The 23371-nt window shown below is 40.3% G+C and overlaps 1 protein-coding gene, 1 long non-coding RNA gene and 1 pseudogene across 6 annotated transcripts in view; 2 read left to right on the plus strand and 1 right to left on the minus strand.

Annotated features, from left to right (window-relative positions):
- Cd36 (CD36 molecule (CD36 blood group)) overlaps nt 1–21511 on the minus strand; it is a 78492-nt gene extending 56981 nt beyond the window's left edge. For 2 of the 3 annotated variants that reach the window (XM_075956515.1, XM_075956522.1), the window contains exon 1: nt 21379–21511. The gene's annotated coding sequence lies outside the window, so the exon portion shown is untranslated. The remainder of the gene's footprint in view (nt 1–21378) is intronic. The other variant, XM_075956514.1, reaches the window with a different exon arrangement.
- Nucleotides 8056–12108, plus strand: LOC142839846 (zinc finger MIZ domain-containing protein 2 pseudogene; annotated as a pseudogene).
- Nucleotides 21454–23371, plus strand: part of LOC142840042 (uncharacterized) — a 33561-nt gene continuing 31643 nt past the window's right edge. For 2 of the 3 annotated variants that reach the window (XR_012908873.1, XR_012908874.1), the window contains exon 1: nt 21454–21796. This is a non-coding gene — a long non-coding RNA (uncharacterized LOC142840042). The remainder of the gene's footprint in view (nt 21797–23371) is intronic. The other variant, XR_012908872.1, reaches the window with a different exon arrangement.

Consider the following 23371-nt stretch of genomic DNA (forward strand, 5'->3'; position numbering starts at 1 on the left):
AATCCTTCCCTTCTTTTCTCCCTCATGGCTGTTTGTGTATTTGGGTGGTTGACCCCTGCGTCCTCTTCTCCTTCTCCTGTTCCCCCTTTTCTCTTATTTATTCTCTCTGCCTGCCAGCCCCACCTATTTCTCTCTCCTGCCTAGATATCATCCGTTCAGCTTTTTGTTAGACCAATCAGATGTTTTAGACAGGCAAAGTAACACAGATTCACAGAGTTAAACAAACACAACATAAAGGAATGCAAAACATCTTTGCCTTATTAAACAAATCTTCCATAGCACAAACAAATGTAAAATATCTTAAGTAATATCCCACAGCCCACCTCAGCTAGGGGTAGTGATTCATATGTCACTTCTCCTTCCACTCTGGGAAGTTAACTAACCGCTGTCTGTTGTGAGTGCGGAAGTCCTGTCTTGCTCAGAAGACATTCTTTTGCTCAAGGCCTTCTTAGTACCGAGCTCCTCAATCTTTTCCTTCTCTATTCTCTAAATGTTCCCTGAGCTTTGGGGAGTTGAGTGTGATACAGAGGTCTCATTTGTGACTGAGCATTCTTTAAGTTGTTACTATTATTAGTGGTGGTGGGAGAGATGGGAAAATGCAGGAGAAATGACTGGGACTGCCTCAGATCATAGAACATTACATAATATTGTCCAAGGGGATAAATACCAACATGCATGCACTTTGAAAACTCCAATAGCTACATTAAACATTCGAAATAAACAGGTGATATTATTAATATTATGCTAATTAATCCAGTATAATTATGATACCATTTCAGCATACAGTCAATATAAAAATTAATCAATGCAATGGATAATTTAAATCTTTCATGCAGTGCTTTGGATAGCATGAAATGTTATCCAATGTTCCTTTTATTAGCATCTTGATTCCTGTGCTGTCAAGAGTGTGTAGTGACTACCGCAGTGGTCTTTGCTCTACAGCTCTGATGTGAAAACCCATACTCATTTCCTACAATATTAAATAAAAAGACACAAGCATCAGTCACCCGACGAAAATATGTAAGGTAAATTTTAAAAACAAATAACTAAGAAAGCTTTAAAACAATAAAATAAAAAATATTTTAAAGACTGAAATACTTTATACTAATGCCTTCAGAAAAACAAACGACGGAACAAAAATACACATTCTAGTCATCGAACTGCTGAAATGGAAATCTATGATGCCATGAAAGACCCAAATAAAGCTAGCGATTGTGAAACTAATCCAGCAGAGATAAAATGAAATCTTGGGATAGCAGTAAGCTAGTAGAGAAAAGCCAGTTTTGCAAAATGGGTTGCTATTGTTGAGGTGCAGGGGGAATACCGTTTGTCTGAGGTCAACCTCTTCCACTGTGATTTTGCTGCTTCTGGGCACTGTGATGGCTTTAGTCTGTGATCTTGTTGAGTCTACCCTCTAATGACTTCGGCTGCTCATGGTCATATTTTATTAACCTGTGACAAACATTCGCTGCATATGGAGCCTTTTCCTATGCCCCGCCAGTTTTTGAACTTCCTTCTAATTTGGCAGAAACATAATAACATGGAGATTCAGGTGTTGAGTAGCTGGAGATACTGCCTGGCAGTTACAGAAGAGACTGCATTGCATATGTCCATCCAAATGTTAAACTTCAGCAACTTCCCCAAAGGCCCAAATTGAATAAATCCATTTATTTATTATTTAAAAAGTTAGCTTTTTTTGCAATGCTACAATTACCTGGAACTGTATTTTAGGAAAGTAAATTTATAATGCTCTACATAAAAACCCTGTCTCAAAAACAAAAAGAAAAAGAAAAGCCAGAATAAGCCTTATCAGATTAACTGATAAATCACTTTGCCAAGTACTACATATTATACAGATAAAAGCCACCCACACAAACATTGCTTTCTCTGTAACCAAGATTATAAAATATTGTTCTTGCCAATGATTATGGTGTCAGTGGATTATTTAACAGAAAGTTCATAGCACTAAGTGCCCACTTAAAGAAAACAGAGAAAGCTCACATTGGAGACATAACAGCCCACCTGAAAGCTCTAGAAAAAAAAGAAGCAGACTCACCTAGGAGGAGTAGGAGACTGGAAATAATCAAACTCAGGGCTGAAATCAATAAAACAGAAACACAGAGAACAATCCAAAGAATCAATGAAACAAAAAGCTGGTTCCTGCAGAAAATCAACAAGATTGACAAACCCCTATCCAAACTAATCAAACGGCAGAGAGAGAATTTGCAAATTAATAAGATCAGAAATGAAAAGGGGGACATAACCACAGACACAGAGGAAATTCAGAGAATCATTAGATCTTACTACAAAAGCCTATATGCCACAAAACTGGAAAATGTAAAGGAAATGGATACTTTCTTAGATAAATATCATTTACCAAAGTTAAATCAGGACCAGGTGAACAATCTAAATAGACCTGTTAGTCGCGAAGAATTAGAAGAGGTTATCAAAAACCTCCCTACCAAAAAAAGCCCAGGACCAGATGGTTTCAATGCGGAATTCTACCAGAACTTCCAAGAAGACCTAATACCTATACTCCTTAATGTATTTCACAAAATAGAAACAGAAGAGGCACTGCCAAATTCCTTTTATGAAGCTACAGTATTCTCATAAGAAGACAGTTTCTAAATTCCTTTTACAGCCTATTTTGAAATTCAACTAACTTTCTTTGGTAACATAATTCAGTATAATTTTCATACATCAGAGGATAAACTTTTCATAATTGCTAAAAGAATGTGAAGTAATGAAGCTCAACACTTCTGAAAGAATAAAAGTTTTAACATGAATCATTTCGAAAACTTAAAGGTAAAGAGAAGACAGTGTGAGATTTATTGCTCTCAGGTGAGTAGAACACATTAATAATTTTATGATGTATTAATTCTGATAGAACAGAATGGCAGAGAAGTGTGACTCCTTGTACTGGCAACACTTCTGTGATTTTACAAGACTGAACAAGGTTCTGGATCCTCAGAAGTAAGAAACAATGTGCCCCACATCCTTAGAATTCTTAACTATAAATTTTTACACTTAATATACAAGATTAAATTTTATCTTGAGTAGACAATTGACTGCAATTATTTTATATATCATTCTTCCTTACCTTTAATGTCCATTGAAAATAAATATTATTAAAATTATATATTTGTTGTATAATATATTGAGATATTTACATATAATTTCTTCAATTCTTGAATAATTTTCATTTTGTGTATTTTTTACTATTTCCCAGTTATCATCCTTGCAAATCTAGACCGTTTTCTCCTTTTAAAATTATCTTTGTTGATAACATTAAAAAGCAAACTAGTGTTGATATTATCACCCCACGGGACTTAGGAAACATCAAAGTAGAGGGTCTAGAATGAATGGAAGGGTTCAATTAAAAGGAGGAGTTCTGTGAAAAGTCATCCAGACATGAGAGAACCTCTGCTCACACAAGCTTCCAGTAGCTATGAATACTTGCATGAGATCAAGGCAATTAAAACATCCATCACGTGGCAATGACGACTTCAGGGGACCTATCCCTAGTCAAAGAACTACCGACTGCTGCTAACTTCAGAATCAGGAAGCCCTCAATCAAAGAATGGATAAAGAAAATGTGGTACATTTACACGATGGAGTATTACTCAGAAGTAAAAAAAAAAGGTAACATCATGAAGTTTGCAGGTAAATGGATGAAACTAAAAAAAATAATCTTGAGTGAGGAAACTCAGACCCAAAAGACAAACATGGCATGTACTCACTCATAAGCTGGTATATGATATAAACTAAAGGATAACTAGGCTATAATCCGCAGTCCCGGAGAAACTGGGTGACAAGGAAGACCCTAAGAAGGACACACGTGGATCACCCTAGGAAGGGGAAATAAATAAGATCTTTTGGGTAAACTGGGGGTGGGCAGAAGAAGAATTTAAAAAAAGAAGAAAAGAATAAGACCTAAGTTTATGCTAAGGTCTAACTATTGACTGGTTTTCCTCTGTTTTCATACTACAGTCACTGCTAACGTAAGATTTATAACTGATTCTCCTATGCACAAGTAATTCGGTTACAGACCATAATCTGCTATCACATGGTTAAGTGTTACTCTGACACTATTGAGAGTGAAGAAAATCTTGAGTAAATCTGAATGGACTTTGTGTCAATTGATTCAGTTGACTAGAGGTCACTCGTTCTGGAGGTCTTAGAGCTAAGCAATGTCTTATTCTTCCACTGGCTCCCATGTAGTGGACACGTGGACACACCAGTCACAATGGGCAGCTTGCCTAAGTTGCATCTTAGGATCTTGTGGGCCGCCTTTGTCTGTTTCAAGTGACGACCCTACAGTGGGGTCCGAGAAGGTATCAGGTGGACTGGTGTCTTTTTGATGGATCTTCAATTCTTAGAGCTTGCTAAAGCTTCCGCCTTCTGAGTATGTTCCCAGTGGAATCCATGAAGTTTGCTTATATGCACATCATCATCATCCTCACCATCCTCATCCTCATCCTCATCCTCCTCCTCATCATCATCCATGCCCCAGCAATGCTTAAGCATGCATGGGCAGCCCACAAATGGCGGTTCTCTAGTTGTTCTCATCCTAGGCAGTCCTAGGTGCTTGTGTTATTGTCATACCCAGGTTCCACAGTCTTCCTTTATGCTGTCTATCCAGTAATTTTGGGCCTTCCTCTTTGCCTTTTCCCATGTACTCCTCTATGTAGTGTTATTTTTGTGTATCTACCATCATTCATTTTCATAACATGGCCGGAGTATCTCAAATGCCATTGCTGTATCCTATACTTTACTTCTTTCTGTAGACAGAGATGTTTCTTAAGGGCATCATCGAACAGCCTGTTTCTTCGTGTGACACCTAGAATCCTCCTGAGAGATGCAGAAGTTATGTATTTTTTGAGGTAAAAGCATGTGATGCAAAAATACTGTTTGAATTCAAAGACAGCCCATGACACATCCTGGAAAGCTCTATTAGAGAACCTCCGAGAATTTTCCTAAGGCAATTTCACAAAGCCATTACAGAGGAAACTACAAAAAGAAAAGAAAATGTCTAACTTCTAATTAAGAAGAAAGGAATTTCTTAAGAAATTGGTACTAGGATGCAAAGAAAAAAAAGTCTTTAAAATATACTAGATTTAATGAGAGGAACAAAACTATATAAAATAATGAACTTGTGTCAACAGAAGACCACACATTTTCTTGTAATGCAAGACAAAGAAAAGATATTAGTGGTAGAATGTGTAATTCAGAGGCAGGAAGGGAGTGATACGTTTGGAAAATTGACAGAAAGCAAGGAAACTGAATGCAGACCAGAACTGTGTGTCTCTTGTGTAACACTCTAAGAAGTTTGAACTTTATGCTGAGATCAGACTCGTGCCATTAAGTAATTCTAAGTAAAGAAAACCAACAAGTTAAGAGACTCCATTTCTAAAAGACAGTGTGTAAAGGAATGAATTGGGATGGCTGTTCCTCTAGGAGGCCTTGACCTGAAACATGCCTGCAGTAGAAGAAAGATGCATTGTGCGCAGTCTCAACAGGGCATGGTTACCTGGGAATGTCCCTGAGGTTCGATGTGGCAGCAGAGAGAGCTGTACAATCAAAAGCAAACTGCAAGAGTCATCCCAATGCATTAGAGATGTGCTCTCACTAACCACTTCTGGCGACCCTTGGGGACATAACAATAAGGGTAGAAAAAAAAAGGAACAATGGGAACTGAATAAGAACAAAGCAGCTGTTTCGGTAACAGCAGACAAAACACTGAAGGTCAAAGGAAATCGAGGTCTTAGTGCTTCCTGTACACCAGCTTTACTTGAAATGACAGACAGTATAGATCTAACACACAGCAGTGGTGATAAAAGATGACTTAATATCTTCAATTAGTGTTATCAAATGAATAACACCTTAATTTTCCATTTTCTTATTTTGGGTAACAGGTTAGAGTCCAGGGATAGGAGATTTAGCTGCAAAGTTTAACTCCAATGTGTTGTAGAACAAGGACAGCAGTTTAGTGTCTCAAATATAAGATTAGGGATGGGAGTTTTGGATGGGAGATAGAGGAGGTAAGAGTCTTCAGCAATAGTCAAGAAGAAGAACCCTTCCTCAAGGTCAGAGATCAATAAACAGGAGATATGAGTCATTTTATCTAAATCATCTGAGATCTCATAAAGGGAAACAGTAAATGGTATTATTGCATAAGGCTTCTGTCTTGGGAGTAAGTGTTTAGACCATCTCATTGGACAAAGGAATATGACATATAAATATACCATGATTACTGAAACTTTAGGATGAAGGAGAAAAAAGGTATAGGAGAAGGAGAACAAACAATGAATCCAAATACAAAACAAGTAGATTCTCCAAGAAATGACCAGGATAACTTTAGTGTTAAAACCTGTCACTATGTTTGAAGAAAAAGGCTGCTAAGACACCAGGGAAATTAAGAGGAGATATAAACAAAGAAATTACCCTAGCATAATTTTCATAGCTATTTTAAAATATCTGTGATGCTAAAGTATTACATATCCAACTATAGAATATTTCTATTAAGGCAATTAGTGTTGTATTTTTTCCAATTCAAGTAAAAATCTATTGCAAAACTAGGCACGCAGAATAAACTTTAACAATCTGGAAATTGAGTAATACCTTTGCCGTTGTATTGACATTACAGATGATATTTGTCTATGTAACTATGCAGCTCATGTTAACTATGCAAATCTGATGCTGAAGAAAAAGGACTCTAAGAGAAATTTTTATTTTCTCAAATAGCTGATGGAGATTTACATTCATTTGCAAATATGCATTAAAACGACAACAAAATGTCAACTCAATAATCAACACATTGGAGTGTAATGGATTAAAAGGGGAACCATGGATTATGTTGGACATGAATAAACCCAAGGCTTAAGCCTCTAACACTTAAAAGTATTTCATCTGTACATGCTGTATCCAAACCCAACAGAAATGTCTACAGCACAATTCTGTATGTAAGTATTATGGGGCCCCCTATTTAGTATAGGCAACTAATGATTCCTAGGAGAACAAGAATTCACTTTCTCCAAGAATGAGCCAATTAATTTTTTGTCCTACCAAATGGAATTCCCTGAAATCATACATATTCTGGGAACACTAAGAGTGTTCAGCAGGTTGTACTTATTCTATTGAACCTGTGTGTGTGTGTGTGTGTGTGTGTGTGTGTGTGTGTGTGTGTGTGTGAGACAGAGAGAGAGAGGGAGAGAAAGAGAGAGAGAAGAGAAAGAGAAAGAGAGAGAAAAATAATAATAAAACAAAAAGAAACCATAATTTGAGGCAGTGAGAGAACTTGGGGGGAGAGGACATGAGGGGAATTGGAAGAAGAAAGGGGGGATAATGTAAATATGTTTTTATTTTTAAGTTACAATAAAAAGTAATATTTTAATATCACAACTCTATTCTGTATTCTGTAAATGGTTTTTTATGGTTGTATGAAATAGATTCATGTGTTTTTCTTAAAAGCAGAAATGATAAAATATCACCCTGTGAAATCGATAAAACTTGATGAGAAAAAATAAGCAGTTTTTGTTTAGATGTTAACCTCAAGGAAAATTAATGGGCAAACTATGAAGTTTACTCAAAATATCTTTTTATATAACGTGATAATTGCAAAAGTAGAAAACAAAGTACTCTTTCTTTTATACCAGTTTTATTTTATTGCTAAACATCGTGTTCAAATTAGAGTTATATAGCAATAGATCATTTCTTGTGCATTTTACTGATCAAACTAGTAGAAAAAGAGTGGAATTTCCTCTTTTAGTACTCCTTGTGTTGTGCCTTTATCATGGGTTTGGGAGGAGTGTACAAAATGAACTTTATTAGAATTTTATTCCAAAGTTGTGATTTAGATACAGAACGCATAAAGTAAGTTTGCCATGAGATGTGGAAAACAACCCAATTTATGGGAGCTGATCAGCTAACACTGCCTGACTGCCTCGGCTGGACTTTCCTGTTCTTCTTTAGATAACAGCCTTGTAAGGTCATACTGAATAAAGACATAAGAAGACCACTCTATAATCATATGAGAACACAGGAGAATTGCGAACAATGTCGAAGCCACGGAAACCACGATTCCTTTACCGTCTAATGTGCAACTCCATCCTTATCAATGACAGTCCCGATATCATTCTTGTCTTCCCTCTGCATGGAGCAGATTAGGACAAACATAAAATTGCCTTATCTCACTCTCTACCTCAGTTCCCCTTAACTTCATAACCTGTCCAAATCTATGAACCAAAATTCAAATTCTATCACTTTTGTTTTTTATTACAGAGCTTCTGTTATTGTTTGGATATTAAGAAGACCCAAAGCTTGTGTGTTGAAATATCATCTCAGGAATGTTCCGGTTGAGACATTTGAGAGGTGACTGGGATGTGAGGACCTTATGTTCATGACTGGATTAGTTCACTCATGCATTCATAACTCCAAGGAATACCGTAGAGTGACAGAAACTCTAGAAGATGGAGTTGGTAAGAAATAGGGAATTATTTCTTCTCCTCCTGTTACTATGCCTCTTTGATTCCCACTTTTGCTCTATCAAATAAATTCTTATAAAAGACTCTGCCTCACCACAGGTCCAGAGAAATTGAGCTAAATGACAAGGAGCCAAAGATTCTGAAAGGATGGGTCAAAGAAACCATCCCCACTTCTGCCTGGCATACTCAAGTATCTTTCTACAGTGTTGGAAAGCCATTCCCCGTAGTATAGGTTACCTCTCTGGAATAAATAGCAAGTCTATCCACAGGGCTTTCTGTTGGTCACTCACTGAAGACAGTGACAATCATAGGGAACTTGAGAAAACTTGATTCCAAAAGTGCTGATAGGTGTAGAAGTACAAGCTCTGAGAATTTTCAGGAAGTGTAAATAGACTTTTAAGGGTTGAGAATGACAAGAAAAAAACATGAGGTTAAGATAAAGGCTAGAGTTAGAAGTCACAGGGAAGTCTTCCTACTCAGGGGCCATGCAGCTCCTTAGAGCTTTGTCATAGTTCTGTCTCAAAAGAAAGGCAGGACCTGTGCGTCCTGCACTCACGGGAAGGAAGCCTAGCCACAACACTAAAAATTCCGTTAGCAGGACGCCACTCATGGGAAGGAAGCCTAGCCACAATAGTAAATATTCTGTTTTCCTTATAGAAGAGTCCATCAGAAAGGATAATGTGATTTGAGAACTAAAAATCCTCACAAATAATAATTAGTAAAATCATAATGGATACATTTTAAGTAGCATTTTAGAAAGAAATAGATAAATGCTGTTGGGACTAATTGAGTCCTGGCCTTCAGCTCCTCTTCTCTGTCTAGAGCCTTCTAATTGAAGTTACTAGAAGCTGTGCCTAGCCTAGAGGATCAGAGGATGGGATTTTCACCTGTTGGCAGGGTATTTAAGTCTCCATGGTGCTATTAAAGAGGGGCTTTTGGTACCAGTGTTGGAAGGTCTGTGTGTTGGTCTGTCTCCGTGTATGTATTCTCAACCTCCAGCCCCTTGCCCAAAGCTCGAGAACTGGGTTCTAGCGCATAGAGTACAGACAGGGACGGTGGTGCGCGGTGATTGGAGGCTCCATTGAGATCTGAACTCCATCGCTGGATTCAGAGTCCAGAGTGCTTCCAGCTCCTCTAAGAGCACTCTTTCTCTTTCTGATTCCACACTGTCAATACAGAGCCAATATGGAGCGATGGGAACTGGACAGTCTTAACAGCCAGTTTCTACAGCATGGCAGTCCCCGAGGACCCAGTGTACCCCCTGGTATGAACCCTTCTGTCATGGGAGGAATGACGGGCCCCTCCGGCTTCTCCTCCATGGCCATGAACCCTACCCGGGCAGCAGGCGTGACACCCTTGTATGCAGGACAGCGACTGCCTCAGCATGGGTACCCTGGGCCTCCTCAGGCCCAGCCACTGCCCCGACAGGGCATCAAGAGAGCCTATTCAGAGGTATACCCTGGGCAGCAGTATCTTTAAAGAGGCCAGTATGCAGCCAGCACTGCCCAGTATGCTCCTGGTCCTGGGCAATCCCCTGGCCCTGCCTCCTCTTACCCCGGACACAGGCTACCCCTGCAGCAGGGCATGGCCCCTTCCCTGTCTGCACCTGGCTCCAAGGGACTGCACTACAAGCCCACAGAGCAGTTCAACGGGCAGGCGCCAGCTTCAACCGGGGCAGCATCAGCTACAGCCAGCCTGGCTTGAGTAGGGAAGTCAAGTCTCCTTTCCTGCCTGACCTCAAGCCAGGCCTCAGCTCTTTGCACCCGTCACCCTCTGGAAGTGGCCCTTGTGATGAGTTGCGCCTGACCTTCCCAGTTCGAGATCGGGTGGTTCTGGAACCCTTCCTCCTGCAGCACAACCTGGCTGTGAACAACCATGTCTTCCAGCTCCGAGACTCTGTCTACAAGACCCTGGTGCTGTGGCCTGACCTGGAGCTGCAGTTCAAGTGCTACCACCATGAGGACCAACAGATGAATACCAACTGGCCAGCGTCTGTGTAAGTCAGCGTCAATGCCACACCCCTCAGCATTGAGCGTGGAGACAACAAGACTTCGCACAAGCCCCTCTACCTGATGCACGTGTGCCAGCCAGGCCGCAACATGATCTAGATCACCGTTACTGCCTGCTGCTGCTCTCACCTCTTCGTGCTGCAGCTGGTACACCGTCCGTCTGTCCGCTCTGTGCTGCAGGGCCTCCTCAAGAAGCGCCTCCTGCCAGCTGAGCACTGCATCACCAAGATAAAGCAGAACTTCAGTAGCGGCACCATCCCTGGGCCCAATGGAGAGGATGGGGTGGAGCCGACGGTTATCAAGGTGCCCCTGAAGTGCCCTATCTTCACCTTCCGCAGGATCCAGCTGCCAGCCCGTGGTCACAACTGTCGCCACATACAGTGCTTTGACCTGGAGTCGTACTTGCTGTGAGCGGGGGACCTGGAGGTGCCCTGTGTGCAATACGACAGCCTTGCTGGAGGGTCCGGAGGTGGACCAGTACATGCTGGGTATCCCGATTTACATTCAGAACTCAGACTATGAAGAGATCAGCATCGACCCCACGTGCAGCTGTACCTGTGACGCCTGACCTGCACATCAAGGAGGAGCCAGATGGGCCAGTGCTGAACCGCTGAGGCACTGTGAGCCCCGCCCATGTGCTCATGCCCAGTGTGATGGAGATGATCGCAGCTCTGGGCCCCGGGCGCTGCCGCCTTTGCCCCTTTGCAGCCCCCTTTGGCCCCTGTCCCCAGCGACTACCCCAGTCAGGGTTCCAACTTCCTGGGGCCTGGAACCTTCCCAGGATTTTTCCCATCTGCTACACCCACCACCCCAAACCTTGCTGAGTTCACCCAGGGACCACCTCCCGTGTCTTACCAATCTGACATTCCCGGCAGTCTCCTGACTGCAGACAAGTCTGCTCCTTGCCTCCCAGGCCAGATGGCACCAGCAGGCCACCTGGACCCAGCCCATAATCCTGGACCACCAGGATTGCACTCCCCCAACCTCGGGTCCACCCCAGGCTCCCAGCTACACCATCCAACCCCCCCCTCCATCTCGACAGTCCCTGGGTCAACCAAATACAGGGCCCATCAGCAAATTGGCCTTCAATCCTGCCATGGGCATGATGGGACTTCCCAGCATGACTGGGGCAGGGGAAGCCCCAGAACCAGCTCTGGATCTGCTCCCAGAACTGACCAATCCTGACGAACTGCTCTCCTATCTGGGTCCACCTGACCTCCCCACAAACAGCAGCGATGACCTGCTCTTGCTCTTTGAGAACAACTGATCGTCGGTTAGTCCCTGGCCTGCCGAGGATGCACTCACAGATATCACCACAGCCTTCCCTTCTCACCCAGCCCCATAGGATGCCTGGTGGTTCTCCCTGAATCTCCTCATGCATACACCCTGAGCTGGGACCAGCCCCTGTTGAACTGGAAGCAGCCCTATGCTCCAAGGGGCCCCAGGCCAGTGTTTCTCACACCCACCCTCCATTAAGCTCACTGCTACATAATGGGTCTTTTGTGGTGCCCTGCAGGCCCCATCAGCTGCGTGTGTACACATCCGTACACCCCAGACTCACGGCCTTGAACTTGTCCTTCGGCCCTGCCTGCTCCCACCCGGCCGGCATCTTGTCCAGCACTGACCCTCTGTTTCTGCTTTTCCACAGAAGAGCTGGCTGGAAAGGCTGGCTCCATACTCTTGGTCTGCAGCTCCAGTGGCTTGAGCCTGGCAGGCTCAGAAAGATACAGAGCACCAGCCTGTGTGTGTGTGTGTGGGGGGGCTGGTGCTCTCACCCAGCTGAATGTGGTCCGCGGGTTCCCCCCTCCACCCTGAGCTTCAGGCAGAGGCTGGGGAGGGGGCAATAAAGCACAACAATGTACATAGTGCAGAAATGCTCACAGCTGGGAGCGGGAGGGGCAGCTGCATAAGCCAGCATGTTCCTCTGTGGACTGGCCTGGGCTTTCCATGTGCTGTCTGCCCCTACTGAATGCAGACAGCTCAGGGGGAGGTCGGAGGTTCATACCCTTCAGGGGTGGGCTTTCAGACACAGCTCTGAGTAAATTCTCCAGTGAGCTGCTCCCCCAAGTTCCTCTTTTCTGTGGAAGTGAAGAATTAGTACAGATGTGTTTTTTAAACCACCTCATCTCCACCCTGCGGCCCACACCTAGGTGGGGGAGGCCATTGCATCTGCAAAGGGCCTGGGCCTGCAAGCAGGGAACTGGCCTGTTGTGTCTCTTGTCTGTGTGATCTATTAAAGGACTCCCTCATGGGGAAAAAAAAAGTAAGAATAACAAATTTGGCCTTGCTCTTGGGTAAATAACATGAAGGGGAAGTCTTTGACTTCTTTTATTAATGTGATATGAAAGAATTGCTAAATCTGCATTTATTATTAATGTGTTTGAATCTACACATCTTAGAATCTTGTGTGAGGAACACTAATGAAATATATCTACTCACTTTGTGCCCTGAGTTTGGAATAGTCAATGTGTTAGTGAGACATTTTGGAGTGCTCAGTGTTAGGCAAGGTTAGACTGAACTAGTAAGAGACATGATTCCTCGTGGAGGATAATAATATCGGTCATCCCTGTCATTAAAGCAGTCAGATTCTGGATATTTTCCAAAGACTTCTCCCTCATCTTTCCGGGTTGTCAAGAGTTCCCAAAGCAAAGGGAAATTTAGACATCTCAGGTTGAAGCACCAATAGGTACATCTGTGCTCAAAAGGAAGCCTTCTTTTATTTCCTTGTTTCTTTTATTTCCTAGTTCTGTTGGGTCCTCTTTCAACTTGCAGTACAAGGAAGAAACAGTGCTACTGTGAATCAGACCACAGCTCTGTCTTCTCACATTGGCTCGCAAATATAGCTCATTGTTAGGATTCTCTCTCCCAAAAACTCCTGCATGTGTACAGTAGACACAAAGCTTAGTTTAATAAATTGGAATCCAAGTGTCTTTAAGATTAAGGGACTATTACTAAGAACCATGCATAAAATTCTTACAATGGAACTCAAAAAAAGGAAGAATAACAATAAGTGTTATTACAACAATATAAATATAGTGAGCTTTTTAAAGCACGCATCAAGATGCCAAGTTCAGCACTCTAATGTTCACTGATTTCTGACAACTAAGCCTAGCCTGGTTTAATCTGTTAAACCAAGCTGTGTATTCTCACTGCCTGATTTCCTGTGCTTGTTTGTTGATCTTTAATTTCATGAAGCATTTAAAGCTTACTCAGACTCTGAGCATGGCTCTCCCTGTCTGGTGCATGTCCTTCCCTAATCTTATCTTGCCCTCAACCCTTTGCCTACATAGCAAGCACCCGTTGGCCAGTCATGCCTGCAACCGAAAACAAATTCCGATATGTCTCCCTTCTGTTACTCTCCCTGGCAGATTAACACCAAGCGCACAGGCAAATTCCCTTTTGAACCTTTTTGATCTTATTTTTATTTTATGGTTCTGAGGTTTTTGTATTCCTTTCAAATTATTTTTTTTGTTTAAATTGGCAATGTATATGTGCACTTACTCTCATAACCAATACTTCACTTTTTATTTTTATTTTAATTTTGCTTACTTAGTATTTTATGAGTAGGAGGGGTTTGCTTATATGTATCAGTTTACTATGTGCATGCATGGTGCCCCCACAGACCAGAAAAGGACATCGTAGCCCCTGAAATTGGAGCAACAGGAAGCTGTGAACCAACATGTAGATACTGACAATTAAACCCAGGTGCTCTGGAAGACCAACAAGTACTCTAAAACAGTGATTCATCTCTTCAACCCCTGGACTATTTTTTACAAGATACCGTCTCATTCTGTAGTTTACGCTGAAATGACATGGCGATCTGCCTGTCTCAGCCTTTCCAGGGCCGGGATTGCAGAAATGGGAGATTGCACTCAGGTGACTGTTGGACTCTTAAATTGTATACAACTAACCGCAACATGGGTATCCTCCTCAAATAGGTCATAGGTAAGCAGGAGGGCAAAGTCTTAACCCCCTGATTGGACTAGAATGTGACGGCTACACCCCAGTGCCGAGAGTGAGTGCCAGAGGAAGAGAAAGGAGGGATTGATTGTGCACAGTTGGTGGAAGAACACAGAATGTACTTGAGGGCTGTGGAAAGCAAGCCCAGGTATAGGAAGGATGGAGTGAAGTTCGGTAGGAGGCAAAAATAATTTTCAGATAGATGCATACTAAATCATACACTCGAAGAATAAATAACCGGAGAAACAGGTTTTTGGTAAGGTTTTAGTATGTTGTATGAGTTCTAGAGGTATAAATAACTAAGAAAGTAGGCATAAAAGGTGTTTTAAGTCTTTCATTAGCGTACAACACAGCAAATTCCTTTTAATACATAGGTATTCATGTTCTTATGTTGAAGTTGAAGGAGAGAACAGCCATTGAGGGGAAACAGCTGCAGGTATGTGCAGAGGAAGCTACTAATGGATCTAGGAAGGAAAAGCATAGCTCACTTAGCCAGAGGGTACGGGAAGAAAATATGCGAAAGATTCCAGAAATATGGGTAGGTCAGGGGACACTAAGACAGTGAAAGAGATAACTGGGTCATGGTAGGTCATTATCAAAAACGAGCCCCAGGATTTGGGACTGACTAAAAAGATAAGAGAAGGTACCGCTGACAGAGAGAGGAAAAGTTGGGAGACAGGTTAGTCCCGTCTGAGTTTAAGATGAACACTTCTTTTCTAGCTGCAGAATCCTGGGTCAGTCACTTAATTACTCTGTTTAGACATTTAAAACAGTAATAGTACATAGTACTTTTTAATCAGTGTAAAATTTTGTATTTATGCTATTAAAATCTCTTATCACATGAAAGTCACTGGCATATTACTTATGTCAATTTACTTATTAATTTTCTAGAACTACCTTGTGAAAGATAGACATTTATTGCCCACATTTTACTGTGAAAAAAAAGAGACAGTACAGATTTTACTATATGCCACAAATCACAGACCTGGGACTTTGGAATGTCTCAGCTTAAACATATATGAGATAGGAATAAAAAAAGATAATTCATAATGATTTCCATTCAATACAAATCATATCAAAATGGTTAGCAGAATCTAATGGGGTTATCTAATAGGGGCAAGTAAGCATATTTTACCCATTTATTTATAATAAAAGAATAAAATTTATATGCAGATATTTTACTAAAACCTAGGACAGATTTAAATAAAATAAGTCACAAAGATTTAGGGAGGAACATTTCTCATATTTTTAATGAAACCATAGTCACTATAAAATAGCAGAGAGGCAAGCATGTATGTTGAAAGAGTTTAGATAGTTTTAAGTCAATGTGTGGAGTATTTGCATCTGTAACTCGAGCACTAGACACAGAGATATATGAGCACAACATTAGATTATAGCTACAAGAAGTAGATCAAACAATGAACTTTGATAAGGTCCCTTAGAAGATAATAGTTATAAAGGGGTAGACCTAGAAAATCTGAAAATTGGAAAGGAAATGGTACTCTCTCCTCACCAAATCTGTATAAGTGTATTGAATGTCTATTAGTCTGAGTCCTTTGCATAGGTCAGTAGACTTTGATTTAAAATTCTTTGAAGAGCCATCTCCACTTCTAATGTTTGATAACTTTGCAGTAAAATAAAATGTGAACATTAAGGGAATAGCCAAAAGTGGATTTCTATCAAAATACTAGGAAACAAACTCAGATTCCTTGCTGTGCCCTGGAAAGTGAACACTAAGCATTCTTCTCTTTGGATGAAAGAGCATTCAAGTCGATTCAGTTGCTTTTGTTTACTCTACAGAACTTCACCTTCAGAAATGCTCCCCCTGTTACTATGTACAGACGCTGTGTGTGGCAGAATTGAGAAGAAGGCAAAATGTCATCCTGGACACTCAAGAGGAATATTAATGGCCTGGAGAAGGTAATGGGATACTTGTGGTCAACTACTTTTTGTTTTGTTTGTCTTTCAATGCAAGGATTTTCTTTTCCCTTGTTTATGCTTATTTTTCCTGGTGTTTGTTGACAAAAACAAAATATTTTGCACTACACTGTCATAGACTACAGGGCAAGGTTGCCACATACAGAAGCAGAGAAGACACAAGGGTAAACTCTCCCTTCTCTTCCAATAGTGACATAAAACCAAGAAAGGAAATCAACAGGTGCTAGCTGGAGCTCTCTGATTAGTCAGGCATAGGCACTACGTCGAGGAAAATGTGGTCACGCCTGAAAGAGCATTGACTGTATGAATTGTGGTCATTCCTAAAATAAAAGCATGAGAAAACACAACGAGGCAGGGGGAAATTTAATAACTCCTCAAGAAGATCTTTGGGCAAACAATGGGAAATAAAGTGTTCAGTGTTTCCATTGATTGTATCCTAAGGAAGGTGCGTGTAGTAAAAAGAGTCTAGGATACTGAACACAGAAGACTGTCTATGTCTTGATTGCAAGTGGAAAAAAGGAGTCAGACATCATTCCTGGGCAAAATGAATGAGCTTCGTGGACTCAGTCACTGAAGAATTTCCAGAAACTGGGTTTTCATTAAGAATCACACACAAAAAAATATATAGAGCAATCTTCTCATCTATCTTAGAACTCATTTTCTGAGTGGATGATCTGTTTCATTTTGAGAAGCAAAGCTGAAAGCAGATGGATAAACATCAACAAAAGAAACAACCAAATTAGGAAAAAATGATGGATAAGGGTCCTGATATAGGTGGTGATAATCTTTAACAACACCTAAGCCCATATTTCATTAAAAACATTTCACAAAGCTCTGTGATTTATAGATCACATGCATGGATCTTTCTCAGGTTGCTGTGAAACATGAGGTGAAAGAAGCTAATTATTAAATTATTCAAATGATTACTTTGCGGCCATAGTCCTTAGTGGACATTTAAGATAAAAAACTTTTAGTTATAATATTTTTAAATAATTAGGAATCCATTTTGAGGGCACTTGCCACTGAAACACTGCTCATTCTTACAAGAGAGACTTCAAAGGACCTTGCCTTTATGGGCCTTTTATTTCAGCCAGAAGTCCAACTCTGAGCAATACTACACATTCTTGTATGTGTGGCCATGCAATTCTGAAGCACAAAGCAATCTTGCTCTACAGGTTGGCTAGCATGGTAAGGATAAGGCCTACATCTGAACAGGCAAGAAAGCAAGCAATTCTGCCTCCTCCCCTTCTTTTATTACTTTCTTAACTATGTCTATTGCCTGTTTGATCCTTTTTTTTTTCCTTCAGCAGACTGTTCCACTGTTTATGGGAGCCGTAGGAGAAATCCTGGTAAATGCTTCCTAAGTATTCATTATTAATGCTTTGGTTTTATTTATTAATTACATCAGAAGGTTTCATTCTGTATGAACAAAACTGAAAACTTCTAAAAAGATACAGCTTCCTTATAAGGGGACAATATGGTTTAACAGTGTTCCCTGCTGTCTAAAATTGACACCTAGCTAGTTCTCATTCATGGATGGGTGAATCTAAATACAATTATCCCAACAAATATTGCTGTTTTATGTTTTCCTCATCATCTCACATCTTAGAAAGGCAGTTTTGTTCATTTAGTGCTTGCGGTTCTATACCATGGAGCTACTGAACCAAATAAGCTGCTTTTATTACATCATTTCTCAACTTTCCTGGATGAGATGAAGCAAATGCCTTGAGTTGGCATTGACTACATTACCTACAGCGTGGAACTAACTTTCCCCAAAGGACAAACTGATCTCTAAGTGAATTGCAATCAAATTGAATGACCTTATTTAAACAACATCTTAAACATGACAAAATAATTACGAGTCGATTTTGTGGTGATGGTAGCTTTATTTCTTTCTTTCAGACAGTTTCACTGTTTAGTCCAGGATGTGACCTGTAAGAGTGATCCTCCTGCCCGAGTCTCCTGATGAAAGTGCAAAGAACAACTTGTCCACTGTGTCCCGATACATTTTTGAACTTGCTACAAAAATCTGACAGGACCGTTAAAATTTATACTTGACACATTTGAAGAAAAGGCATATCAAGGACAGAAATAATGATTATAGTTGTCCTTAGTCCACGTTTAAACCTTAAAATCACTGAATGGCAAAGCAGTCTCTTCCTAGGAGATCATGCCCTGGTCTTTGGTGAATGCAGCCAAGTGGTCTCATATGTCCCTTCCATCATCCTGGCAATTTCCTGCCATTTCTTCTTTTGTATACCAGTGCTTCTGTGTCAAAGGTCTCTGGGTACATCACAAAACATCTTCAACTATTTAGTAGAGAATTACAAAGCAGCTAAGTAAAACTGCTATTTTTTTGCACATTGTCCATTTTGTAAAAGACATAAAATAGAATTTACCCTGTTCTTCTCCTTAAAAGATTACTGGGGCTGAGGACCACTTGCTAGACTGATTATGTGGCATTCATGCATGAAGTCCTGGGTTTGATCATCAGGGCCATGTAAAAGGGTTTATAAGGCTGTACTAGCAGTTGGGAGACAGAGAAGAGGATCATTAATTCAATTCACCCTCCCCTACCTACACAGTGAGTTTAAGGACATGCTTGGATATTTGAGATTCTGTCTCCAAACAAGCGACCAAAGGTGTCAACAATCTCTAGCAGACTGCTGGTCCTTCATACATGCTTTCACTGTCTCACGCTCTGTTCTGCACAAAAGAACAGAAATAGTAGAACTGTTTCCTGAACTTATAATTCCTTCTATGTTCCCTGTGCACTTAGGGTTCGTGACTATTTCCTGTTTTCACAGACTGCTTGCAGGAACGGTTTCAAGGACTAAACACGCTTTAGGACCCAGGTGTAAAAACTAATGCATACTACAGCTTCTCTCCCAACAGTCTTTAACATGAAAACACAGGAAACCACAAACATCTTTTCCTATTTCAAGTTACAGGAATTCTTTTTTCTTAACATTTTTCCTTTTTTTTTGGAAATAGACTTTTTTTCTCCCATAATGAATCCTGATTTTACTTTCCACTCCTTCTACTTCTCCCTATTCTTCCCTACTTCCCCTCCCATCAATATCTAATCCCTTTCTCGTGCTCTTTAAAAGAAAACAAACAAGATACTAAGGAATGATAATTAAAATATAATTAATTTATTACAGTATAAAGATAAAACAAAAAGTAACATATCAGAATTTGGAAAAAAAACAACAAACAGAAAGGTGAAAAGAGAAGGCATGGGAAACAGGTTCACTCATTCACATATTCGTGAACCTCGTAAAAACACTAAACTCGAAGTTGTAGAAGCCGCAATATATACACAAAGGATTTGGTGCAGATCTGTGAAGGCCCTCAATTTTCAAGAATTGTTCATTGTAAATATTGTAACTTTTCTAAGCCGACAGAAGTAACTATGAAGGTAAATTTTCCAATACTAAGAATGTCTGATTAAATGTCTAAGTAGTCCTCTTGAAGAAGAATTGGCTCGAGAAGCGCAGGGAAACACGGTTACATTGATCCTCTGATAGTATTTGTTTCTCTGTCATTCTCGGGGTGACCCTACACTTACCTTTGGAACTAATTTTACAGCCCTTGAGACACCTTTCCCCTCTAACAGCCGTCTTCTGAGTCCTAGAATTTGTCATTTTGCTTTTTCCAATGTGAAATTGTTTTCCTCTCCTCAAGCACTTGATCTCTTTTCTAAACTCTCACACCATTCCATTGCAAAGTGGTCCTTGCCCTTTATGTGTGGATCCAATTTCACATAATTAGTGCTTATGAAGTACATCATTTGGAGCTATTTCTCCTTCCTCTTCTCAGGCTCAAAGAAGTTTCGCTGATCCACAAATCCACTCTTATTCTTTAGATATACCTGAGAAGAAAGCAGGTGGCCTGTTTGTCTTCATTTGATCCAGAGTCCTTCATATTTTGGAGTTCTCTCCCACAGAGGGATAAAGACATCTACACCTTTGTAAGAATCAGCCGGACTTCCTTACACAGAAGTAATAAGCCTCATCCCATACAGCCATTCTCCAGGACAAAAGTCAGCGACAGTGACGTTTCCCAGTAAAGACGCACATCTAATTCAGTCCAACTTTTTTTCAAAATAGACCGGAAAGTCAGACTCAATTACCATGTCAGTAGTGGCCGATATTTAACCAATTAAGCACCCAGCTAGTTTTACGTTATGAAAAATTGCTACTCTAGAATTATTTGCATTTCTTTATATGAAGCACACCATTAGAAAAGCATCTGCTGCGCAATCAAATCTTCCACTGACCCATGAAGAAGATGTCTGGGGAACACTGGACAAGGTTACGCGATCACCAGTGATCCGTACTTTCGTGTGTGGAAACCCTTCTTTCCTAGTCTTCTAGTTTCCCGAGCTAAGAGTGTGAAGCTTTCCATGACTTTTGTGTATTATGTTCGTGGTGACTGGAAACCAGAAAACATGTCAGAGCATCTCCACAAAGCTCCTGCAGTTTCTACTCTGTGTTTTAAAAACCATTTCTGTGACCTTTAAGCAAAAGACTCTAAATTCATTGTTTTAGAGTTATAGGATCAAAAGATCATATTCTAGAAAGCCTAAAACATAAACATATTTCACTGTGGTATGAAATAAGATTTAGGCGTGGGAAGTAAATTTTGAAAATATACAGAAATAAGTATTTCAACTGAAATTTGGTAAGAACTTTGCTTCCTCATATAACCAAAAAATGAGATATGAAATTCTAAAGGGGAAGTCTTATAGAATAAATTGGGAGATTTGTTAATCTAAAATTGAAGGGTTCAAAATTAAATTGTCTTTGTCTTTGTCTTCTTAGTTGCAGGCAAATAAGCTTCTTAACAAAAGCATTACATATTAAATTATTGTTTCAGATAGCATACACTATAATTTCAGAGAGTTCACGTTATTGTTTCATAGATAACAGCTCATCAACTACAAAGACACAGTTACACTCCTAAATAAAAATAATTCTGCTCACCAGCTTCTAGAAGAGCTTGCTTGCCGTCTGAGCATTTTAAGATTTGCTTCAGGGAGACGGTTGAAGGAGGCACAGAAAGTAAACATACCAGACCCACAGCCCAGCAGCTGAGAACTCTGGGAGGAGACACAGGGTCTCAACTATTCATTTGTCCTCCAGGCTATCCTGACATCTGACAGCCACTGACATCGCGAGCATTCCAGTACTACAGACACAGGCCGGAGAGGAGATAAATATAGGACGCTGACACCTGAGCCAAATGAAACGAAAGCTAACGTGAAAAATCACCCTCATTTTGTGCCTCAGTTTTGGTAAATAAAACCCTTAATCCTCTTCCTGCTGAAACCTTTCTATGTCGCGCGAGAAATAGTTGCTGAGCTTATAAAACACAGACATTCAAAATGACCCAGGATTACAGGTAGGTTTGCTTCTCATGATTCTCATTTGCTCTGACAGAGATAGTCTTGGTTTTTGTTTGTTTGTTTGTTTTGTTTATTCCTGATCAAGCGTAAAACAGCAGTTCGCCATGGTTTAATCAACAAACAGGGTTTTGCTCCAGTCACGAGTGGAAGTTATTTCATATTACCTATCAGTCCCTAAAATGTGAATGTCTGTGTGGTAAGCTTTCTTCGTATGTTTTCCCTTATTTCTACTTATAGTTTGGTCATTCTTGTTTAACTTAATTAATGAGTAAGACTGTACCACACATTACTGCGGTGTTTAGGTTTGAATTACTGTTATTTAAGATCTCTTGGTGGTTTCCTGCAGTCGGTTTAAAGTGAGTTTTGCTGAATACTGTTGGTAGGTACGTGAATCAAGCATGGCCCTCAATCTGAATGAATCCTGTGATTAAAGTCAAACTCTGATAATACAGTGGCGTGTTTTTACCCACACATCACCAGTTTATTAAAAAAATCCATTCATTAAGAATTTCCCCCTAGTTAAACAGAGAGGCCAGGAAAGGCCAACAAAGTCAGGTTGTACAATGCTCTGTTTCTTTTCAAATGCTAAGTATTTTTCATTTAGTAACTACTCTAGAAAGGTCGAGGAAGATACTAAGGGAAAGACAGGGCATAGAGTTCCATGTTTTATGGGAAACTCTCCAGTAACAAATAGTACCATTTTGTTTCCTTACCCCAAATGAGCCTATCCAATCTACCTCATAGTTATAAGCCCATTCTACAGAAAATAAACTATAAATACATAAATATTGATAGTGCTAAAAAGGAGTTCGTCTATGTGTCTAACATATGCAATTTTGACTGTATCATAATTACATGTCAAACATTAATTTCACCTGCCCTTTAATTGTATCAGACGAGCCATCCTATGAACAATAACAAGGATCGATTATTTGTTTTAATTAATTTATTTCTTCACTTATTCTTGTTTAGGCATAGTTAGGAAAAGCACAACCACGTCCCCCAGGGAGAAGTGCTCAGATACCAGGAACTCACCTGGTATATATATATAAGGCATCATATCTAAACAAACACAAAAAGACAGGCTGCAGTCCACAATTGTAGGGGTTCTCTGTCTTCTTTCATGTATGTGTAAAACTCCTGACAGCTTGTGTAAGATTCTGACCTGGGACCTGGAAGGGCAGTTCTGGTAACAGCACCCCAAGTGGAACCTGAGTTGTGATAGGTGAAAGATGGGAGGGGTAACCAAGTGGTAATGACTTCAGGGGCTCACTTTTTTCACGATAGTAGAAAGAATCATCTATGTGAAGTTTGAATGTTATATTCCCAAATATAATACATTATGACTCTTACATTACTAATAAAACATGATTTTGCATATAAAATTGTTGACTGAGTTTTCTGCCCTGTCTGGTTTTTGCAGTCAGTAAGTCCCCCCAAAAATCACACAGAGGTCTACATTAATTATAAACAGATTGGCCTAATATCTCAGTCTTCTGATTAACTCTTATAACTTACATTAGCCCATAATTCTTGTGTGTGTTAGCCACAGAAAAACATTTGATGGCTAA

The sequence above is a fragment of the Microtus pennsylvanicus genome, chromosome 22 (genome assembly GCF_037038515.1).
Source record: "Microtus pennsylvanicus isolate mMicPen1 chromosome 22, mMicPen1.hap1, whole genome shotgun sequence".
NCBI classification, from domain to species: domain Eukaryota; kingdom Metazoa; phylum Chordata; class Mammalia; order Rodentia; family Cricetidae; genus Microtus; species Microtus pennsylvanicus.